Source organism: Paralichthys olivaceus, chromosome 24, assembly GCF_024713975.1.
Source record: "Paralichthys olivaceus isolate ysfri-2021 chromosome 24, ASM2471397v2, whole genome shotgun sequence".
Lineage (NCBI taxonomy): Eukaryota > Metazoa > Chordata > Actinopteri > Pleuronectiformes > Paralichthyidae > Paralichthys > Paralichthys olivaceus.
The window spans coordinates 3,072,444-3,093,519 of record NC_091116.1 but is presented as its reverse complement, the minus strand read 5'-3'; the positions used below and the strand labels follow the sequence as shown (position 1 = coordinate 3,093,519).

Here is a 21,076-nt window from a genome sequence, read left to right as displayed (position 1 = left end):
GTCAATACCGCGCTGACGAATATATAATATTAAGCAACAACCTAAAAGCCACACACAATCTCAACAAATAGCATGATGTTCATTCATTATTTAGTCCATAATTACCCCAAACTTAATTCCGGGCAGTTCTATCGCATCAACCAAGCGAATTAGCAGCAGCAGCGAACTAATGTTATCAGAAAGCAGGCTAACTTTTATGAAAATAAAACAACGTGTCTTACCTTTGACGAATGAAAATGACTTGAATGTTTGAATGATGCACAGCCCCTGTAAGAACACGTAATGACATCAACAATAGACAGTGAATATGCACGCTTTTATGACCGTCTGCCGTTAGAGGTTTGCCTGAAGGAAAAAAAAAAAATATCGGAGGACCGAGAGTCTATAGAAAAAGTCGGAACAGCGCCACAGCCGGAAGAGTGGCCAAAAGAATATTACATCCACACTGTGGTTCAGCACTATCATTGAAATGCATGTTAAAAGGCGTTTAGGTCGGTTTAGCTAAACTTTTCTCGAAGGCCGGCGGGCCCGGGTTCGATTCCCGGCTAATGCAATAGACCTTTTTTTGTTTCATTTTATTTTTCCAGTTTCACGCTGAGGACCTTTCACGTGTTAAGCAAAGGTGATAACCACTACACTACAGAAACTGACGAACAGTGAATCCCCAGGGCCTGACACTGGTAAATACACCATAACCAACCCAACCAGAGTCCCATAAGCCGTTTTCTGAGAGGAGCCAAATCTATTTGCAAAGAATTTGCTACTAGGAGTCCTTTGAGATTTCAGAAGAGAGATTCAAAACTGCGTGTGAGGAAATTGTTGTTATCGAGGAACCACTTTGACAACATTCATGGTTGACAACAGTTATTATAGGCTCCCAATCTGGAGCAAAGCCTACCCTTGAGAGGTGGATACCGGCAGCATTACTTTCTACTTCATGCACGCACCAGTTGACCAATGATGCCATCCAGTGGATATAATCCAACATAGATCAATTTAGTTTTTAATGATAATCATCAACAACAGTAGCATCAAGCCAGTTAATAAATTAGTGTAAACAGGCTGTAGTAAACATTTTGATTTGAAATTTAAACAAGAGAAAATGCTTAATTTCATTTAAAGAGCAAAACACACAATAACTTTAAGTTTATTTCAAGGTTCAAGTCACGGCTCAGGTTTTTGTTTGACTTTTTAAAAAGAGATTTAATAATTAATAATTGAAACTTTATGGATCCCTCAAGGGGGAATTCTTTTTACACTCATTTTCATTTGTTTATACACGCAGTTTAACCCACAATCCCCCACACACACAAAGGGCTCAAAGACATGCAAATTTGGAGAGAGATGGTAGAGTGATTTACACGTTTCTGTTTACTGGTTCTCACACTGTTTGTATAAATCAGCGAGTTGATCATATAATAATAATGTAAGTGAAACACAGCATGGACACAGTCACTGAGGTGGACTGAAAAACCTTTTCCATTTTCTTCTCCAAAGTTTTAGTCCAAACTTACTAAAAAGTTTATAAAAATACAGAAAATCCTGTTCTATCACTCAGACACAGTAAATCAAGCAGTAGCTAGTCTCAGAATCCAGTGTGTGAGCTCCTGGTACACCCACAGTGATTAAAACTCTCTTCTTGTCGTCCTGATGTGAATCACGCCGTATACGAATTACATCATCTGCCATTCCTCTGACGTGTTGCTGCTCTGGAAGTGTTTGTCCACCTGCAGCCTCCTCAGCTCCTCCAGGCCCGGCTCCACACAAGGTTTCTCTGGAGGAGTGTTCTAAAGATCTCTCATTGAGATGTGGCTCATGTTGTTGTTCATTGATGGGGCTGTTGGAAATTAAAAAGATAAATACAGGGAACACAAACTTATCAATGTTAGGCCTCAGTGGAAATTACTTTTCAAATTCCAGATCACTGTACAAGGCCACAACACACAATGACTTATCCTTAAGAGAACAGCGCCACCGTCCTGTTGATGTGGTTATTGCACCAATCCTCGTTAGTATAGTGGACAGTATCTCCGCCTGTCACGCGGAAGACCGGGGTTCGATTCCCCGACGGGGAGAAGCATTCTTCTTGACACTCTTCAACATCCCCCCAGAGAAGCTGCGCTCCTCTGAATTCATTGACCCACCGGTCCGGGAATCAACTCGATCTTGTCTTCACAAGGTCCTGTAGTACCTCAGCACTCTCTGTTACCCCACTCACTGTGTCTGACCACCACACTGTCACTTTCTCTCTCCCCTTAAAATTCACCACCTCCCTCGCCCCCAGACCTCACACGGTCAACACCCGCCGCAATCTGAAATCCCTCTCTCCCTCTGCTCTCCCCTCTACTGTTCTTTCCTAACTACCATCTACAGACCAATTTTCACTAATATCTACTGAGGAACCCTCCTCCACTCTGCTATCCTCCCTCTCGAGGACAGAGAGCATCTAAAGAGGTGTCCTCTTTAGATGCTCTCTGTCCTCTCACCTCCCTACCGGCAGGATCATCTCCCCCCTCCCTGGCTGTCTGAATCTCTGCGAACCAATAGATCGGTGCTACGAGCAGCAGAGAGAAAATGGAGAAAAGAGCCTCGTCCATCTCGTCAGTCCTCATTCTCCTCGGCTTATCCTCTGCGTTTGACAAAGTCAACCACCAAATCCTCCTCTCCACTCTGGCTGAACTTGGCATTGCTGACTCTGCTCTGACCTGGTTCACATCATACCTGACAAATCGCACCTTTCAGGTCACATGAAACAGCACCTTGTTCAATCCCTGCCTTCTGGAAACTGGTGTCCCTCAAAGCTCAGTATTAGGACCACTTCTGTTTTCACTATACACTAGATCACTAGGCTCTGCAATCACATCGCATGGATTCTCTTACCACTGTTATGCTGACGACACCCAACTGTTCCTCTCTTTTCCCACATACTCCTCCAGCACTCACGTTGTGACGTGCATCTCGGAATGTCTGGCAGACATCTCCGCTTGGACAGCTGTGCATCACCTCAAACTCAACCTTAGAGAACTGAACTGCTCTTCATCCCGGGGAAAGACTGCCCTCATATGGACCTGTCAGTCACTGTCGAGGATGTCACGGTATCACTTTCGTCGACGGCAAGGAACCTGGGTGTAATCCTCGACAATGGACTGTCCTGCACCCCCAACATAGCTGATGTGGCCCGATCCTGCAGGTTTGCCCTCTAAAATATCTGCAGGATCCGGTCTTTCCTCACAAAAGACACAACACAACTCCTGGTCCAAGTGCTGGTCATCTCCCACCTGGACTATTGCAACTCCCTCTTGGCTGTACTCCCAGCCTCTCCCAAATTCTCCCATGTGACCCCCTCCTCCGTGACCTCCACTGGCTTCCTGTTGGGGCCTGCATCTGATTCAAGATGATGGTGCTGGCCTTCAAGGCCGTCAATGGAACTGCACCCATCTACCTCCAAACACTGGTCAGACAACATGCCCCAGCGAGAGCACTTCGTTCATCAGCTGGCCGACTGGTACCCCCATCGCTGAGAGCAAACAAAGCCCGCTCAGCGAAGTTGCGACTCTTCTCTGTTTTGGCACCTCAGTGGATGAACAAACTCCCGAACAATGTCAGGACAGCGGAATCGCTTACCTTTGTTGGTGAAAACAGACACATAAAGTTGTTGTTCAGATCAATACTCCTGATGCTTCTTCTTCAGTCAGTCCTTGAAGTTAAAAGAGAAATCGAGGAAGAGAACTGGAGATGAAGCTAAAAACAGCCCCAACATGTTCAGTGGCCACGAGGAGCATTACGTCCATAGTAGTTTAGTCCTACCATAGACAATGAATGGGAAAGTTTTCAGGGCTGTTTAGCTAAACTAACCACGGCTGCCGCGCGGGAGACCAGGGTTCAATTCCCCTTCATCAAGTTTGGTAGAAAAAGGATAATTCATTTTTTTAGTAATCTGGCAAACAAATAAACCAATAAACAAACAGAGGTAATAAATGGATCTTTCTTATTTTACCATTGTAATTGTAATTTCAAGAACGTTTAAATATCCTAAATAAATAAAACAAACAAAAAACAATAAAATAGACTCTGTTGTAAAGTTCTGGAATTGCCGTTTATGACATGTATTTTCACGCAGACTTTTGACAGTCCTCCCACTTTGCTGGGAAAGAGCAGGAAAGACTGTTCATCAAAGAAAAAAAGGATACGGAACCCTCGCATCATCACTGAAGGAAGAGAGTGAGCATTCAAAAGACCATATGTAGTGAAAACACTACTTTATTCATATTTTATTAACATATCATTTTCAAAATGTCATATTTGCAGAGAGAGATGAAAGAGCAGGGAGTTTACTCTGCATCAAGGAAACAACTGGATATGAAACACTGACAATATTGCTGAAGGAAATTTTTGAAAATTGTAATGATATTTTTCTTGCAACGATACGACAAAATTGCACCTTGAGCTTGTTTTTCAGAACAATTTAACCCCCGCCCCCCCACACCTCAAGATTCCATGGTCGCAAAGCAACAGAACAATTGAGGATGGTGATGATTCACATGTATAAAGGAGCTATTGTGGCTGGAGTCTATCGCTTATGGCCATACCACCCTGAACACAACTGATCACATCTGATTGAGTTCAGGTGTGCAACCAGGCAGTGAAGGAGCAGAGAGAGCAGGTGGAGAGAGCAGGAGGAATTCTTTTGTTTTTTGTTTTTGGGCTAGATTGAAAGTGAGTGAGAGTGTTTTTTACTTTTTGTGTTTGATTTTATTCCCCCAGCAGCTTGCTGTTCGGGGGAACATCTCTTTTTTTGAGGGAGTGTGTGTTTTGAATGAGTGTCGTCAAAGAGAGGAGAGAGCGAGTAGAGAGGAGTAGGACAGATCTCATGGCAGCTGACAGCGGACCGGCAAGCACAACGACAAAGAATATGGAAAACGGCATGGAGCAGAGATCGCCTAAGAATACTGACCAGGGAAAGACCACGACCACCTGCAGGATCATTGACAACGGCAAGATGCAGCAACCGACAAAGAATGCCGACATTGGAAAGGAAACGACCACGAGAAGGATCACGGACAGCAGTAAAAGTACCTCGGAGCCTCTTCCAAGCACAGAAAAGAAATTTGAGAGGGCGCTTACCTTGGCGGTAGAGATCATTGGAGATGAGATGGTGACTATGATGGAACTCTTGAGTGAAGTTAAAAAAACGTGCGGGGTGGTGAATGGATGCCGTTTTACCACGCCCAAGAAATATGAAATAACAATGGACAATGTTGAAGGGAAGGATAAACTGTTAGATGGGATTAGGATAAAGAAGAGCACGATTATTGCAAAAGAAATTAGAAATGACGAACTAGTGGTATCATTTCTAAACTTGCCGACGTACATTGTGGATCGTGTCATTCTTTTAAAACTTGCAGAATGGGGAGTTAAGGCAATCTCGCCAATCAAAAGAAGAATGTGGCCAGGAACGGACGTAGCCGATGGAACCAGGTTCTTGAAGGTCCGGTTCACTGAAACAGTGAAATCGTTACCCTACTCAACCAAGTTTGAAACACTAGTGGGGGGAGAATATTTTCGCGTGATCCATGACAGACAGGCGAAAGTATGCAGACTATGTATACAACCGGGTCACATCTTCAGAGAATGCCCAGAATTCAGATGTCACAGATGTAAAGAACAGGGACACTATGCAAGGGAGTGTGTGCCAAAAGCAGCGGAGAGAGAAGATGTCGATGTGGAGGAGGAGGGCAACAGCACTGACAGCGAGAAGGAGGAGACAGAGGAAAGCGACGATGACGACATGCAGACGGAGGGAGACCCAGGGGGCGTCCCAGAGAGCGGGCCGGAGTCCAAGGTGCAGAACCAAGAACGGCAAACCCGGAGGGACGTCGCAGCAGGAGACGTGGTGGAAACTACAGGGCAGGAGGAGAGCCGGTCCGGAGAGGAATCGAGTGGAGAGAAGGCTCCCCGTGAAAAGACTCCAGCAGACGGAACCGGCGGCATTGGAGTAAAGCAGCATGGAGAAGGAAATCGAGACGAGAGGGAAACTGCGATGGACTTCATGGTTATCGAGGATATTTCAGAGGAAGAGAGTGTAACCAGACCGCAGAAGGAACGAAAGGCGGAGGGGACCACAAAGAAAAGGAAAGCTGTGCTCCGAGCTGAGGAGAAAAGGAGGAAGAAGGAGGAAAGAAGGACAAAATGAAGGTTGGGAATGAAACCATAATTATATGTTTAATGTTAAGCTTGATTTCATTCAACACAAATGGGCTAAGAAATCAAAGCAAATTTGAAAAACTATTAAATAAATGTAGAAATAATGACATATTATGTCTGCAAGAAACGAACTGGACAGACCAGATCATGGAAGATATAAAAACAAAATGGAAAGACATTATGTATACAAACCATGGTACGGATAAATCATGTGGGGTAGCAATCCTGATAAGAAATAATGCTGTAGAAAACCTCAAAGAAATCTACAAAGGAAAAGAAGGAAGAGCCATAATCATAGAATTTAAATACAAAAAGATAGAGTACCGAATAATTAATATATATGCACCAAATATAGAAGCAGACAGGAAGGTTTTTTTCTTGGATTTAGGAAAATGGTGTGTGGGAAACTGTATAATAGTGGGAGATTTTAATTTAAAAAGTACAAGGTTGGATGTGGCAAGAGGGAAGCAATTAAAAAATGATACTTCAAGAAAGATTTTTCTGAAAACATTGGAGGAAAAACAATTAATTGATGTATGGAGGAACGAAAACCCAAACAGGAGAGAATACTCAAGAAGGCAAATAGTAATGGGGGAACTAAAACAAAGCAGGATAGACTTATGTATAGCACATCAGACAATGGTTAAATTTATAAAAAATATGGTGTATGAATTCACATCATTCAGTGACCATGCAATCCTGTCAATAGAGGTTGGTACTGGGATAGAGAGAAGGGGAGGAGGAGTGTGGTGCCTAAACAATACTCTCCTAGAGGAAGAGGGATATAGAAGGAAAATAGTGGCCTGCATAGAGAATGGAAAAAATAACATAGACATATGTAGAAGCAAGGGATTATGGTGGGAAAGACTGAAGCAAAAGATAAGGACAATAAGTATTAGATATGCAAAGGTCCGGGCTTTTAAAGAAAGAGAGAAAATAAAATGGTTGAAGGATGAGCTGGCAGAAGAGGCAGAAAGAATTGATAAGGATCCAAAACATAGCATAGAACAATACATAAAGGTGAAATCCAAACTGGAAGTTTATGAACAGAATAAATGTATGGGGGCAATAACAAGGAGTAGGGAGAAATATGCGATGAAGGGGGAGAGATGCACAGGATATTTTTTGGGATTAGAAAAAAGGAAACAGGAGAGGGTATATATTGAAGAGTTAGAAAATGAAAATGGAGAGATAGTAAATGATTTTGTAGACATTATTGGAAATGTTGGGACATTTTATAAAAATCTATACAAAAAAGGAATTGCAAAGGAGGAAGATAGAATTACAGTATTAGGTAATATTAAGAAAACGATAACAAATGATGAGAAAAGTATGTGTGATGACAACATCAAAGTCATAGAAATAAAAGAATCAATAATGTCATTAAATACCAATAAAAGTCCGGGAACAGATGGCCTTACAAGTGAATTTTATAAAACATTTATCGACGAGCTGCTCCCAATTTTAAGCATAATTTATGCAGAGATGGAGAAGGAGCAGGAGGTACCAGAGTCGCTGGCAACAGGACTAATAACGATCATATATAAAAATAAGGGAAGCAAAAGAAAACTGGAAAACTATAGGCCGCTAACTGTACTAAACACAGATTACAAGATTTTAGCAAAAGTATTAGTAAACAGAATAAAAACAGCAGCACCAACAATCATAGCACCAACACAGGCGTACGGGATACCAGGGAGGGACATATCGGACATTATTTGCACAATAAGGGACACAATTGAATGCATGGGGAAGGATGGTGGAATTATTTTAAGTATGGACCTTGATAAAGCTTTCGATAGGGTTGAGCATAGTTTTTTATTTTGCACATTAGAAAAATTTGGTTTTGGGCAAAGAATAATCAACTGGATTAAATTATTGTACAAAAATGCAAAGAGTAGGATAAAAATAAATGGAGCTATAACGGATCCTTTTCCATTGGAGAGATCTGTGAGGCAAGGGTGCCCGCTATCGGCAGTACTTTACAGCTTAACTGCAGAAAGTCTCGCGGAAATGATAAAGAAGGATAAGAAAATAGAGGGGATAAAATTGCCAAATGGAGGTGAAAGCAAAATACAGCAATATGCTGATGACACCACTTGTATGGTAAAAAATATGAATAGCGTGAAAAGGATAATGGGAAAAATGGAAGTATATGGGAGAGCAGCAGGGGCTAAAGTAAATATAGACAAAACTGAAATAATGTACGTCGGAAATATAAGCCAAAGTGATTGTAACATACCTTTTAGAATTTCAAAGGATTATATGAAAATATTGGGGATAAATATGGGAGGGAAAGAAAAGGAGGCGAGAGATGAGACATGGAATGGGGTAATAAATAAAGTGAAAAACACATTAAATGCGTGGAAGCCGAGGAGATTAAAATTAAAGGGGAAGGTTTTAGTGGTAAATGCATTAATACTATCCAAGATTGTCTATGCCTTGACGGTGATAGACATGCCAGAGTGGGTGCATAAAGAGCTAAACAGCACAATTACAAATTACATTTGGGATGGGAAACTGGCAAGAATAGCACAAAAGACACTGATAGGGAAATATGAAGAAGGAGGATTGAAACTGGTGGATTTGAATATTAAGAAAAAAGCAATACGAATAAAAACTGTTAAAAAGTATCTGTACGATAGGATTGATTATGGATGGAAAAATGTTTTTAGGGAATATTTATATAAAAATGGAAGATGTGAAGAAAACGGTCTAATAATGATAATGAAAAGCTCCATATATGAGAAAGTGCCTAGATATTATAAAGAGGTGTTTGAGGCATGGGGGAAATACAGAATAAACATTAAATATGACTGCACAAAATACAGTCAGGTAATAAATCAACCAATATGGTGTAACCCATTGATAAAAATGAACAATAACATGCTATGGGATAAAAAATTATTTTATTCCGGACTAACGCAAATAAAAGATTGCCTATATGAATTCATACCTGGGTTTCTAAGGGACCAGGCTATAATAGACGCAGTTAAGGAGTATGACGATGAAATGAATGAAACAACTACTGTAAATATGTATGACAAAATAAAAGGAAGCATACCAATAGATTGGGTGAGGCAAATAGAAAATAACGTGGTTATAGAAAGGAAAATAACGTTCCCCGAGTTATATATGGAAAATAATGGTGAGAAAAGGCCACTAAGTGATTCAAAGGTAAAAGACTACTACAAAGCGCTGATCCAAAATGAATTTAAGGAACCTGCATCGGAAAAGGTTTGGGAAAAGGTGTTCCCAGGTATGGAAGGAAATCAAATATGGAAGCAGTGGAATGTAAGCAAGAATAGTATAGAATGTCAGGATCATGACTTTAAATTACGACACAACAGACTGTACACAAATGTGGTGATACACCAAATAAATAAGAATGTAAGAAGGGAATGCGATATATGCAAAACTGTTCCGGAGACATTAATGCATTTGTATTATGAGTGTGACAAGCTGAAGATCTTTTTCACGAAGTTAAAGGATTTCTTGCAAAAGAACTGGGGGAAGCAGTACTTTGAGGGAAAGGACTGGAAAAAAATTGTTTTCTTTGGAGTATGGGAAAAGAAAGAGAAAATAAACATAAATATGATAAACCATGTACTAAGTCACGCTAGATATGCTATATGGCTAAGAAGGAATCTAGCACATTTTGAACAAAGAATAATATCTGTCTGGGCCTACTTTGTATCGGGGTTGAAAAAAGACATAAGTTTAATTTTTAAGTATGATAAGGAAGAATTTCAACACTTTGTTAAGGGATGCAGTTTCATTTCTGTCAATCACAAAGGAAAACTGATGTATAGTTTTGCATAATACTTGGCAGGAGGGCCGAATTGGTAAAAGCTGATGGTGATTGTTTGCATTTGATTTTATTTATTTTTTGTGATGTTACATTGGAATTCAAGTTTTCTTGTACATAAAAACTGATTTATTTTATAATAAAAGAGAAAAAAAAAACACGCCCGATCTCGTCCGATCTCGGAAGCTAAGCAGGGTCGGGCCTGGTTAGTACTTGGATGGGAGACCGCCTGGGAATACCAGGTGCTGTAAGCTTTTTAGACTTTTCTTTGCAGAGGGCGCTGTTGCTGCTGCTTCAGAGGAGACAAAATTACACCTTCAGTTTATTTTCCCTGCACAATAAAACAGTTGAAGGAACTCCAGAGTGTCAATGGTCACAAAGTAGCAAAACTGTGGATTAGGGTGATGATTCTCTTTGCCGCCAGCAGATGGTGCAGTTGCTGCTGCTTCAGAGGAGACACATCTTGGAAAGAGCAGGAAAGACTGTTCATCAAAGAAAAAAAGGATACGGAACCCTCGCATCATCACTGAAGGAAGAGAGTGAGCATTCAAAAGACCATATGTAGTCAAAACACTACTTTATTCATATTTTATTAACACATCATTTTCAAAATGTCATATTTGCAGAGAGAGATGAAAGAGCAGGGAGTTTACTCTGCATCAAGGAAGCAACTGGATACGAAACACTGACAATATTGCTGAAGGAAATTTTTGAAAATTGTAATGATTTTTTTCTTGCAACGATACAACAAAGTTGCGTTGTTGTTCATTGATGGGGCTGTTGGAAATTAAAAAGATAAATACAGGGAACACAAACTTATCAATGTTAGGCCTCAGTGGAAATTACTTTTCAAATTCCAGATCACTGTACAAGGCCACAACACACAATGACTTATCCTTAAGAGAACAGCGCCACCGTCCTGTCGATGTGGTTATTGCACCAATCCTCGTTAGTATAGTGGACAGTATCTCCGCCTGTCACGCGGAAGACCGGGGTTCGATTCCCCGACGGGGAGAAGCAATCTTCTTGACACTCTTCAACATCCCCCCAGAGAAGCTGCGCTCCTCTGAATTCATTGACCCACCGGTCTGGGAATCAACTCGATCTTGTCTTCACAAGGTCCTGTAGTACCTCGGCACTCTCTGTTACCCCAATCACTGTGTCTGACCACCACACTGTCACTTTCTCTCTCCCCTTAAAATTCACCACCTCCCTCGCCCCCAGACCTCACACGGTCAACACCCGCCGCAATCTGAAATCCCTCTCTCCCTCTGCTCTCGCCTCTACTGTTCTTTCCTAACTACCATCTACAGACCAATTTTCACTAATATCTACTGAGGAATCCTCCTCCACTCTGCTATCCTCCCTCCTCTCGAGGACAGAGAGCATCTAAAGAGGTGTCCTCTTTAGATGCTCTCTGTCCTCTCACCTCCCTACCGGCAGGATCATCTCCCCCCTCCCTGGCTGTCTGAATCTCTGCGAACCAATAGATCGGTGCTACGAGCAGCAGAAAGAAAATGGAGAAAATCACATCATCCTGATGACCTTGCCCATTACCACCACCTCCTCTCTGACTTCACCTCAACAGTATCAGCAGCTAAATCTGCCTTCTACCTGTCAACAATCAATTCCTCTGCCTCCAACCCCAGGAAACTATTTTCCTTATTCTCTTCTCTTCTCTTCTCACCCCTCCTACTCCTCCCCCTCCTTCCTTCCTCACTGCTGATGACTTTCCAACTTACTTTACCAAGAAAGTAAAAGACATCAGCTCCTCATTTACTCCTATGCCCATCCAGAAAGCACCTCCCCCAAACCTCACCTCTGATGGCCTTACCTGCTTCAGCCCTCTCTCCTCTGAAGATGTTCTCACGCTAGTGACGTCTAACCGTGCCACTACCTGTTCCCTTGACCCGATTCCCTCCTCCCTTCTCCAAGACATCTCTCACGACACAGCTGACATCCAAAACTCCAGACCTGTATCTCTTCTTTCATTCCTCTCTAAAACACTGGAACGTACAGTCTACAACCAACTGTCCTCCTATCTTTCAGAAAATGACCTCCTTGACCCTAATCAGTCAGGCTTTAGGACTGGTCACTCCACTGAGACGGCCCTCCTCACGGCGACTGAGTCGTTCTGTGCCGCCAGAGCCTCGTCCATCTCGTCAGTCCTCATTCTCCTCGGCTTATCCTCTGCGTTTGACAAAGTCAACTACCAAATCCTCCTCTCCACTCTGGCTGAACTTGGCATTGCTGACTCTGCTCTGACCTGGTTCACATCATACCTGACAAATCGCACCTTTCAGGTCACATGAAACGGCACCTTGTCCAATCCCTGCCTTCTGGAAACTGGTGTCCCTCAAAGCTCAGTATTAGGACCACTTCTGTTTTCACTATACACTAGATCACTAGGCTCTGCAATCACATCGCATGGATTCTCTTACCACTGTTATGCCGACGACACCCAACTGTTCCTCTCTTTTCCCACATACTCCTCCAGCACTCACGTTGTGACGTGCATCTCGGAATGTCTGGCAGACATCTCCGCTTGGACAGCTGCGCATCACCTCAAACTCAACCTTAGAAAACTGAACTGCTCTTCATCCCGGGGAAAGACTGCCCTCATATGGACCTGTCAGTCACTGTCGAGGATGTCACGGTATCACTTTCGTCGACGGCAAGGAACCTGGGCGTAATCCTCGACAATGGACTGTCCTGCACCCCCAACATCACTGATGTGGCCCGATCCTGCAGGTTTGCCCTCTACAATATCTGCAGGATCCGGTCTTTCCTCACAAAAGACACAACACAACTCCTGGTCCAAGTGCTGGTCATCTCCCACCTGGACTATTGCAACTCCCTCTTGGCTGTGCTCCCAGCCTCTCCCAAACTCTCCCATGTGACCCCCTCCTCCGTGACCTCCACTGGCTTCCTGTTGGGGCTTGCATCTGATTCAAGATGATGGTGCTGGCCTTCAAGGCGGTCAATGGAACTGCACCCATCTACCTCCAAACACTGGTCAGACCACATGCCCCAGCGAGAGCACTTCGTTCATCAGCTGGCCGACTGGTACCCCCATCGCTGAGAGCAAACAAAGCCCGCTCAGCGAAGTTGCGACTCTTCTCTGTTTTGGCACCTCAGTGGATGAACAAACTCCCGAACAATGTCAGGACAGCGGAATCGCTTACCTTTGTTGGTGAAAACAGACACACAAAGTTGTTGTTGAGATCAATACTCCTGATGCTTCTTCTTCAGTCAGTCCTTGAAGTTAAAAGAGAAATCGAGGAAGAGAACTGGAGATGAAGCTAAAAACAGCCCCAACATGTTCAGTGGCCACGAGGAGCATTACGTCCATAGTAGTTTAGTCCTACCATAGACAATGAATGGGAAAGTGTTCAGGGCCGTTTAGCTAAACAATCAACGGCTGCCGCGCGGGGGCCAGTCGAGAATACTGGACCAGTCCAGCAAGCCAATAGGATCGAAGCATTCTCTCTGGGTCCGTTCATTTATTTATTTATTTCCGATTCCCCAAAAGACGGGGTTCGCATCCCGATCGCGCTGTTATTGAACGTGATATTTCTGAGTAAAAAGCATTGAAAATACGTGGAGATTAACAATTAATTCTTATGACTCATGACTACTATGACCACTATATTGTTTTTATTTAAGCAGGACAAAAAGGCAGTGTGCAATATTTCAAAGAAAGTTCCAGTTTTATTTATGAACATGTGAAATAATGTATATATGACAAATGAAATAATTGGGCTGTAAGTAAAGTTTTAGAAATAATATAGATAATTTAAGACAACAATTAGATATGACAATGACACAGTACATACATAGGGAGGGGGAGTATACAGTGATAGATACAGTGCTGGTTAATATGACAAGTAGAAAACTGGTGTTTCTGGTCATGCAATAATGTTAAAGTAAGTAAAAAAATTAAGTAAAAGAAAAAAAAAAGAAAGAAAAAACTATACAGCTATATTCAGCTCAACAGAAGTCTAAAGAACCTATGATCTATAGACATATAACCATGCAGAACAATTAACATAATAACCCAATAACATATGAACCTTTTCATGTTTACAATCTATTTACTTTCATACAGAAGACTAGACGGAAGCATTGACTTATTTACATCCAAACGATTTTTAACAACAGAGCACTAAGTACATCTGTGCAACAAAACAGTCCAAACTATGCACAAAAGATCAAGTGTCTACATACACAGTGCTGGTTAATATGACAAGTAGAAAACTGGTGTTTCTGGTCATGCAATAATGTTAAAGTAAGTAAAAAATATAAGTAAAAGAAAAAACTATACAGCTATATTCAGCTCAACAGAAGTCTAAAGAACCTATGATCTATAGACATATAACCATGCAGAACAATTAACATAATAACCTAATAACATATGAACCTTTTCATGTTTACAATCTATTTACTTTCATACAGAAGACTAGACGGAAGCATTGACTTACAAAAGATCAAGTTTCTACATACTGGCATATATACCTTTCACACATTCATACATTCAGACATTTGTAAAATAAAGAAAGAAATTTTAAAAAAAAGAACACAACAAACAAACCAAACTAGTTTCTGGTGTGTACATTTTCACGCATTCACACATAAATAAAAGAAAAAAAGAAAAGAAAAACAATATATGTACACTTTGTTTTACAACTATTAATTTGTAGTCTATTTACATATACACAGACAAAGAACCTGTACGTCTAGAGACATATACACAAGTCAAATAAGAAACATTAAGAACAATAATTAAATAAACAATAATGAAATAAAATAATGAAATAAAATCAAATAAAATGGGTCTAAACAATGGGTATACAGGGAAATCATTTCTTCCTTTCTTCCACAGTTCTTTGTCTCTCAGCCTCATAGAAAGGAGACTGCTGAAACTCGGGCCAGCTCATCTCCTTGGCCATGCCCTTATCTCTGTACAAAGAGTACACCTTTGATGGGCAATAAGATAGATAGATAGATAGATAGAGTACTTTATTCATCCCCGGAGGGAAATTAAGGTGTCATAGCAGCTTGTGTATTGGAACACAACAAAACACAATGCAATAGAACAAAACAAAACAAAACATTTAGGTAAAAAGAACAAAAACAGAAACACAAGATGAATAGGCAGACAAGTAGTGCAGTGGCAATATGATGATAATAGTAATAATGATATGATGGTAATGTTATTGTTAGACAGTATATAAGAATATTAGTACAGTATATATTAATATATATATATATATAGTATACAATATAACATAATATATATTTATATAGACAGTAATTATACCAATATAATAGCAGTATATAGTAATAATGGCAGCAATAGTATATATAATAATAATAATAGTAGTAGTAGTAGTGATAATAATAATATAATAATAGCATGTACACATGTATAAATATGTGTATATAGACTTGTAAATCCGAAGAATATACAGAGAATATGCAGAGTATGATATAATATGATATGATATATAATATATAATAGGGTATAAATATCAGTACTTGACTATACAATATACTGGCAGTGTAAGAATACGTGGACTGGATGTGCAAAAGACAATATTATTCTATAAAAAGGTCTGTAATATTAAAGTGGTTTAAATTAACACACGTAGTGTAGTGCAGGGTACATGGTGCAAAGGTGACAGGTATGTTAGTGCAGTTCTGTGATGGTGGCTCTGACAGAGGGAGATGAGTTGTAGAGTCTTATTGCGGTTGGGAGGAACACATATCCTTGAATGTATTTCCCTGCCACTCCAGGGAAGCCCGTGTGAATGTGAGGGCTGTTTGGTCCCTGTTTCAGTTCCAAGCGGCAGAATCTGCAGAGGCGGACTGTTGGTTGTGGGTGTGGTTGTGGGTCTGGTTGTGGGTCTTGTCTCTTCCTCCTTCCAGGTGCTCTTGGCCCTGTCGCCAAAGCCAACCAGCTGGTCGTCCTCTGATGTGGCTGTCACCACACCCTCTCCCCTGGCCTCGTAGGCGAGGAGAGACTGGATCTCTGCAAAACTCAGAGCATAATTCACAAAGGACAGTAGACTATCCTTGCTATGCCCCTCGGGCCTGAAACGACCTGCAGCCTCCTCCTTACGCATATCCTTGACAAGGTAACATGTAGAGCCAACATCATTCTCCAAAAGCCACCTGAAAGCCTTCCCTTTATACTTGTCAAAATGCAGGATGTAGTCTCCTAGCACCTCCGTCCTGTCTGAGGCATCACCCCCTCTCTGACGAACCGCAGCCAGGGCATTCTGCCGCACGAGGTCCTCTCTCAGGGCAGACCTGTCCTGACGAGTGGGGTCATCCTTGATCCGTCTGGCTTCTGCAGAGGGTTCCTGTAAGAGAAATCCACCTGGTCCCTTGCGGAACACAACACTGAGCTTACCTGGGAAGAACACCGCCCTCTGCATCTTGACCTACCATAAAGTAAAAACATAAGTTTGGGTTATCTTCTATGAACTTCAGTCAAATAGTTCAGAGGGTAAAGGCAATAGTTTCTCACACCTCTGAGTCTGGGAGGAAGTACAGTGTGTGCGTGTGTGTGTGGGGGGGCTTGCAGTGAAATAGTTCATAGGGTCAAGACAATAGTTTATCACACCTCTCTGATCCTTATCTACTCACAGTGTGTGTGTGTGTGGGCGCGAAAACAACAGGGGGGTGGGACGGTCTTTGCAGCAGGAGTTGGAGAGCAGTTATGTGTGTGTGAGAGAGAGGGGGGGTAGGAGAAGTGAATGCCTAGATCAAAGTCTTATTACACTTGATTAATACAGTAGGCAGACCTCTACTGCTTGTCTGAAAGTCTACTCTGGCACTACTAGTTCTGCCAAATGAATTTGAACATATTAATATCACATTTGTATTTTAAAAAAAGAGATGGTATCAATCCCTTAGTAGTACAGCTGTTTTAGTTGATGCAATATGTAGCCTAACTAGTCAGACATCTTAGGAGTAACAGATCCATGGTGTAAAGATGAGTTAACATCACGACATCAAAACCAGATACACAAAAATATGAAATACAATCATGTTATCATGTAATTTCAACAGACGTTTGTAGCGTCAGTCTCTTAGCAAGTGAGCAATGCTGAGGTAGGCTATAGTTAACTTATCAACAAAAGATTGATATAAACGGACTGACAAGACTATTTAACGTCACGTCATGAAAACTATGCATATAACTATATAAAACGATCATGTCCATTCATACTTTGACGTGTTATTTCACCACAAATCTTCTGCGTTACCCTGCGAGTGGTGCTAAGCAACTGCTGACACGACATTACTGTCAATACCGCGCTGACGAATATATAATATTAAGCAACAACCTAAAAGCCACACACAATCTCAACAAATAGCATGATGTTCATTCATTATTTAGTCCATAATTACCCCAAACTTAATTCCGGGCAGTTCTATCGCATCAACCAAGCGAATTAGCAGCAGCAGCGAACTAATGTTATCAGAAAGCAGGCTAACTTTTATGAAAATAAAACAACGTGTCTTACCTTTGACGAATGAAAATGACTTGAATGTTTGAATGATGCACAGCCCCTGTAAGAACACGTAATGACATCAACAATAGACAGTGAATATGCACGCTTTTATGACCGTCTGCCGTTAGAGGTTTGCCTGAAGGAAAAAAAAAAAATATCGGAGGACCGAGAGTCTATAGAAAAAGTCGGAACAGCGCCACAGCCGGAAGAGTGGCCAAAAGAATATTACATCCACACTGTGGTTCAGCACTATCATTGAAATGCATGTTAAAAGGCGTTTAGGTCGGTTTAGCTAAACTTTTCTCGAAGGCCGGCGGGCCCGGGTTCGATTCCCGGCTAATGCAATAGACCTTTTTTTGTTTCATTTTATTTTTCCAGTTTCACGCTGAGGACCTTTCACGTGTTAAGCAAAGGTGATAACCACTACACTACAGAAACTGACGAACAGTGAATCCCCAGGGCCTGACACTGGTAAATACACCATAACCAACCCAACCAGAGTCCCATAAGCCGTTTTCTGAGAGGAGCCAAATCTATTTGCAAAGAATTTGCTACTAGGAGTCCTTTGAGATTTCAGAAGAGAGATTCAAAACTGCGTGTGAGGAAATTGTTGTTATCGAGGAACCACTTTGACAACATTCATGGTTGACAACAGTTATTATAGGCTCCCAATCTGGAGCAAAGCCTACCCTTGAGAGGTGGATACCGGCAGCATTACTTTCTACTTCATGCACGCACCAGTTGACCAATGATGCCATCCAGTGGATATAATCCAACATAGATCAATTTAGTTTTTAATGATAATCATCAACAACAGTAGCATCAAGCCAGTTAATAAATTAGTGTAAACAGGCTGTAGTAAACATTTTGATTTGAAATTTAAACAAGAGAAAATGCTTAATTTCATTTAAAGAGCAAAACACACAATAACTTTAAGTTTATTTCAAGGTTCAAGTCACGGCTCAGGTTTTTGTTTGACTTTTTAAAAAGAGATTTAATAATTAATAATTGAAACTTTATGGATCCCTCAAGGGGGAATTCTTTTTACACTCATTTTCATTTGTTTATACACGCAGTTTAACCCACAATCCCCCACACACACAAAGGGCTCAAAGACATGCAAATTTGGAGAGAGATGGTAGAGTGATTTACACGTTTCTGTTTACTGGTTCTCACACTGTTTGTATAAATCAGCGAGTTGATCATATAATAATAATGTAAGTGAAACACAGCATGGACACAGTCACTGAGGTGGACTGAAAAACCTTTTCCATTTTCTTCTCCAAAGTTTTAGTCCAAACTTACTAAAAAGTTTATAAAAATACAGAAAATCCTGTTCTATCACTCAGACACAGTAAATCAAGCAGTAGCTAGTCTCAGAATCCAGTGTGTGAGCTCCTGGTACACCCACAGTGATTAAAACTCTCTTCTTGTCGTCCTGATGTGAATCACGCCGTATACGAATTACATCATCTGCCATTCCTCTGACGTGTTGCTGCTCTGGAAGTGTTTGTCCACCTGCAGCCTCCTCAGCTCCTCCAGGCCCGGCTCCACACAAGGTTTCTCTGGAGGAGTGTTCTAAAGATCTCTCATTGAGATGTGGCTCATGTTGTTGTTCATTGATGGGGCTGTTGGAAATTAAAAAGATAAATACAGGGAACACAAACTTATCAATGTTAGGCCTCAGTGGAAATTACTTTTCAAATTCCAGATCACTGTACAAGGCCACAACACACAATGACTTATCCTTAAGAGAACAGCGCCACCGTCCTGTTGATGTGGTTATTGCACCAATCCTCGTTAGTATAGTGGACAGTATCTCCGCCTGTCACGCGGAAGACCGGGGTTCGATTCCCCGACGGGGAGAAGCATTCTTCTTGACACTCTTCAACATCCCCCCAGAGAAGCTGCGCTCCTCTGAATTCATTGACCCACCGGTCCGGGAATCAACTCGATCTTGTCTTCACAAGGTCCTGTAGTACCTCAGCACTCTCTGTTACCCCACTCACTGTGTCTGACCACCACACTGTCACTTTCTCTCTCCCCTTAAAATTCACCACCTCCCTCGCCCCCAGACCTCACACGGTCAACACCCGCCGCAATCTGAAATCCCTCTCTCCCTCTGCTCTCCCCTCTACTGTTCTTTCCTAACTACCATCTACAGACCAATTTTCACTAATATCTACTGAGGAACCCTCCTCCACTCTGCTATCCTCCCTCTCGAGGACAGAGAGCATCTAAAGAGGTGTCCTCTTTAGATGCTCTCTGTCCTCTCACCTCCCTACCGGCAGGATCATCTCCCCCCTCCCTGGCTGTCTGAATCTCTGCGAACCAATAGATCGGTGCTACGAGCAGCAGAGAGAAAATGGAGAAAAGAGCCTCGTCCATCTCGTCAGTCCTCATTCTCCTCGGCTTATCCTCTGCGTTTGACAAAGTCAACCACCAAATCCTCCTCTCCACTCTGGCTGAACTTGGCATTGCTGACTCTGCTCTGACCTGGTTCACATCATACCTGACAAATCGCACCTTTCAGGTCACATGAAACAGCACCTTGTTCAATCCCTGCCTTCTGGAAACTGGTGTCCCTCAAAGCTCAGTATTAGGACCACTTCTGTTTTCACTATACACTAGATCACTAGGCTCTGCAATCACATCGCATGGATTCTCTTACCACTGTTATGCTGACGACACCCAACTGTTCCTCTCTTTTCCCACATACTCCTCCAGCACTCACGTTGTGACGTGCATCTCGGAATGTCTGGCAGACATCTCCGCTTGGACAGCTGTGCATCACCTCAAACTCAACCTTAGAGAACTGAACTGCTCTTCATCCCGGGGAAAGACTGCCCTCATATGGACCTGTCAGTCACTGTCGAGGATGTCACGGTATCACTTTCGTCGACGGCAAGGAACCTGGGTGTAATCCTCGACAATGGACTGTCCTGCACCCCCAACATAGCTGATGTGGCCCGATCCTGCAGGTTTGCCCTCTAAAATATCTGCAGGATCCGGTCTTTCCTCACAAAAGACACAACACAACTCCTGGTCCAAGTGCTGGTCATCTCCCACCTGGACTATTGCAACTCCCTCTTGGCTGTACTCCCAGCCTCTCCCAAATTCTCCCATGTGACCCCCTCCTCCGTGACCTCCACTGGCTTCCTGTTGGGGCCTGCATCTGATTCAAGATGATGGTGCTGGCCTTCAAGGCCGTCAATGGAACTGCACCCATCTACCTCCAAACACTGGTCAGACAACATGCCCCAGCGAGAGCACTTCGTTCATCAGCTGGCCGACTGGTACCCCCATCGCTGAGAGCAAACAAAGCCCGCTCAGCGAAGTTGCGACTCTTCTCTGTTTTGGCACCTCAGTGGATGAACAAACTCCCGAACAATGTCAGGACAGCGGAATCGCTTACCTTTGTTGGTGAAAACAGACACATAAAGTTGTTGTTCAGATCAATACTCCTGATGCTTCTTCTTCAGTCAGTCCTTGAAGTTAAAAGAGAAATCGAGGAAGAGAACTGGAGATGAAGCTAAAAACA

At 42.2% G+C, this 21,076-nt stretch overlaps 1 protein-coding gene, 3 non-coding genes and 3 pseudogenes across 4 annotated transcripts in view; all 7 read left to right on the top strand.

The window, feature by feature from the left end:
- LOC138407078 (uncharacterized) overlaps positions 1-21,076 on the top strand; it is a 119,199-nt gene that overhangs the window by 56,631 nt on the left and 41,492 nt on the right. The window lies entirely within an intron of this gene.
- Positions 2,004-2,075, top strand: trnad-guc (transfer RNA aspartic acid (anticodon GUC)). The gene has a single exon. It is a non-coding gene; the product is annotated as a tRNA-Asp (tRNA).
- LOC138407119 (uncharacterized) lies at positions 2,575-3,739 on the top strand (annotated as a pseudogene).
- Positions 7,690-13,312, top strand: LOC138407118 (uncharacterized; annotated as a pseudogene).
- On the top strand, positions 10,956-11,027 carry trnad-guc (transfer RNA aspartic acid (anticodon GUC)). Its single transcript has one exon. It is a non-coding gene; the product is annotated as a tRNA-Asp (tRNA).
- Positions 19,330-19,401, top strand: trnad-guc (transfer RNA aspartic acid (anticodon GUC)). The gene has a single exon. It is a non-coding gene; the product is annotated as a tRNA-Asp (tRNA).
- Positions 19,901-21,065, top strand: LOC138407117 (uncharacterized; annotated as a pseudogene).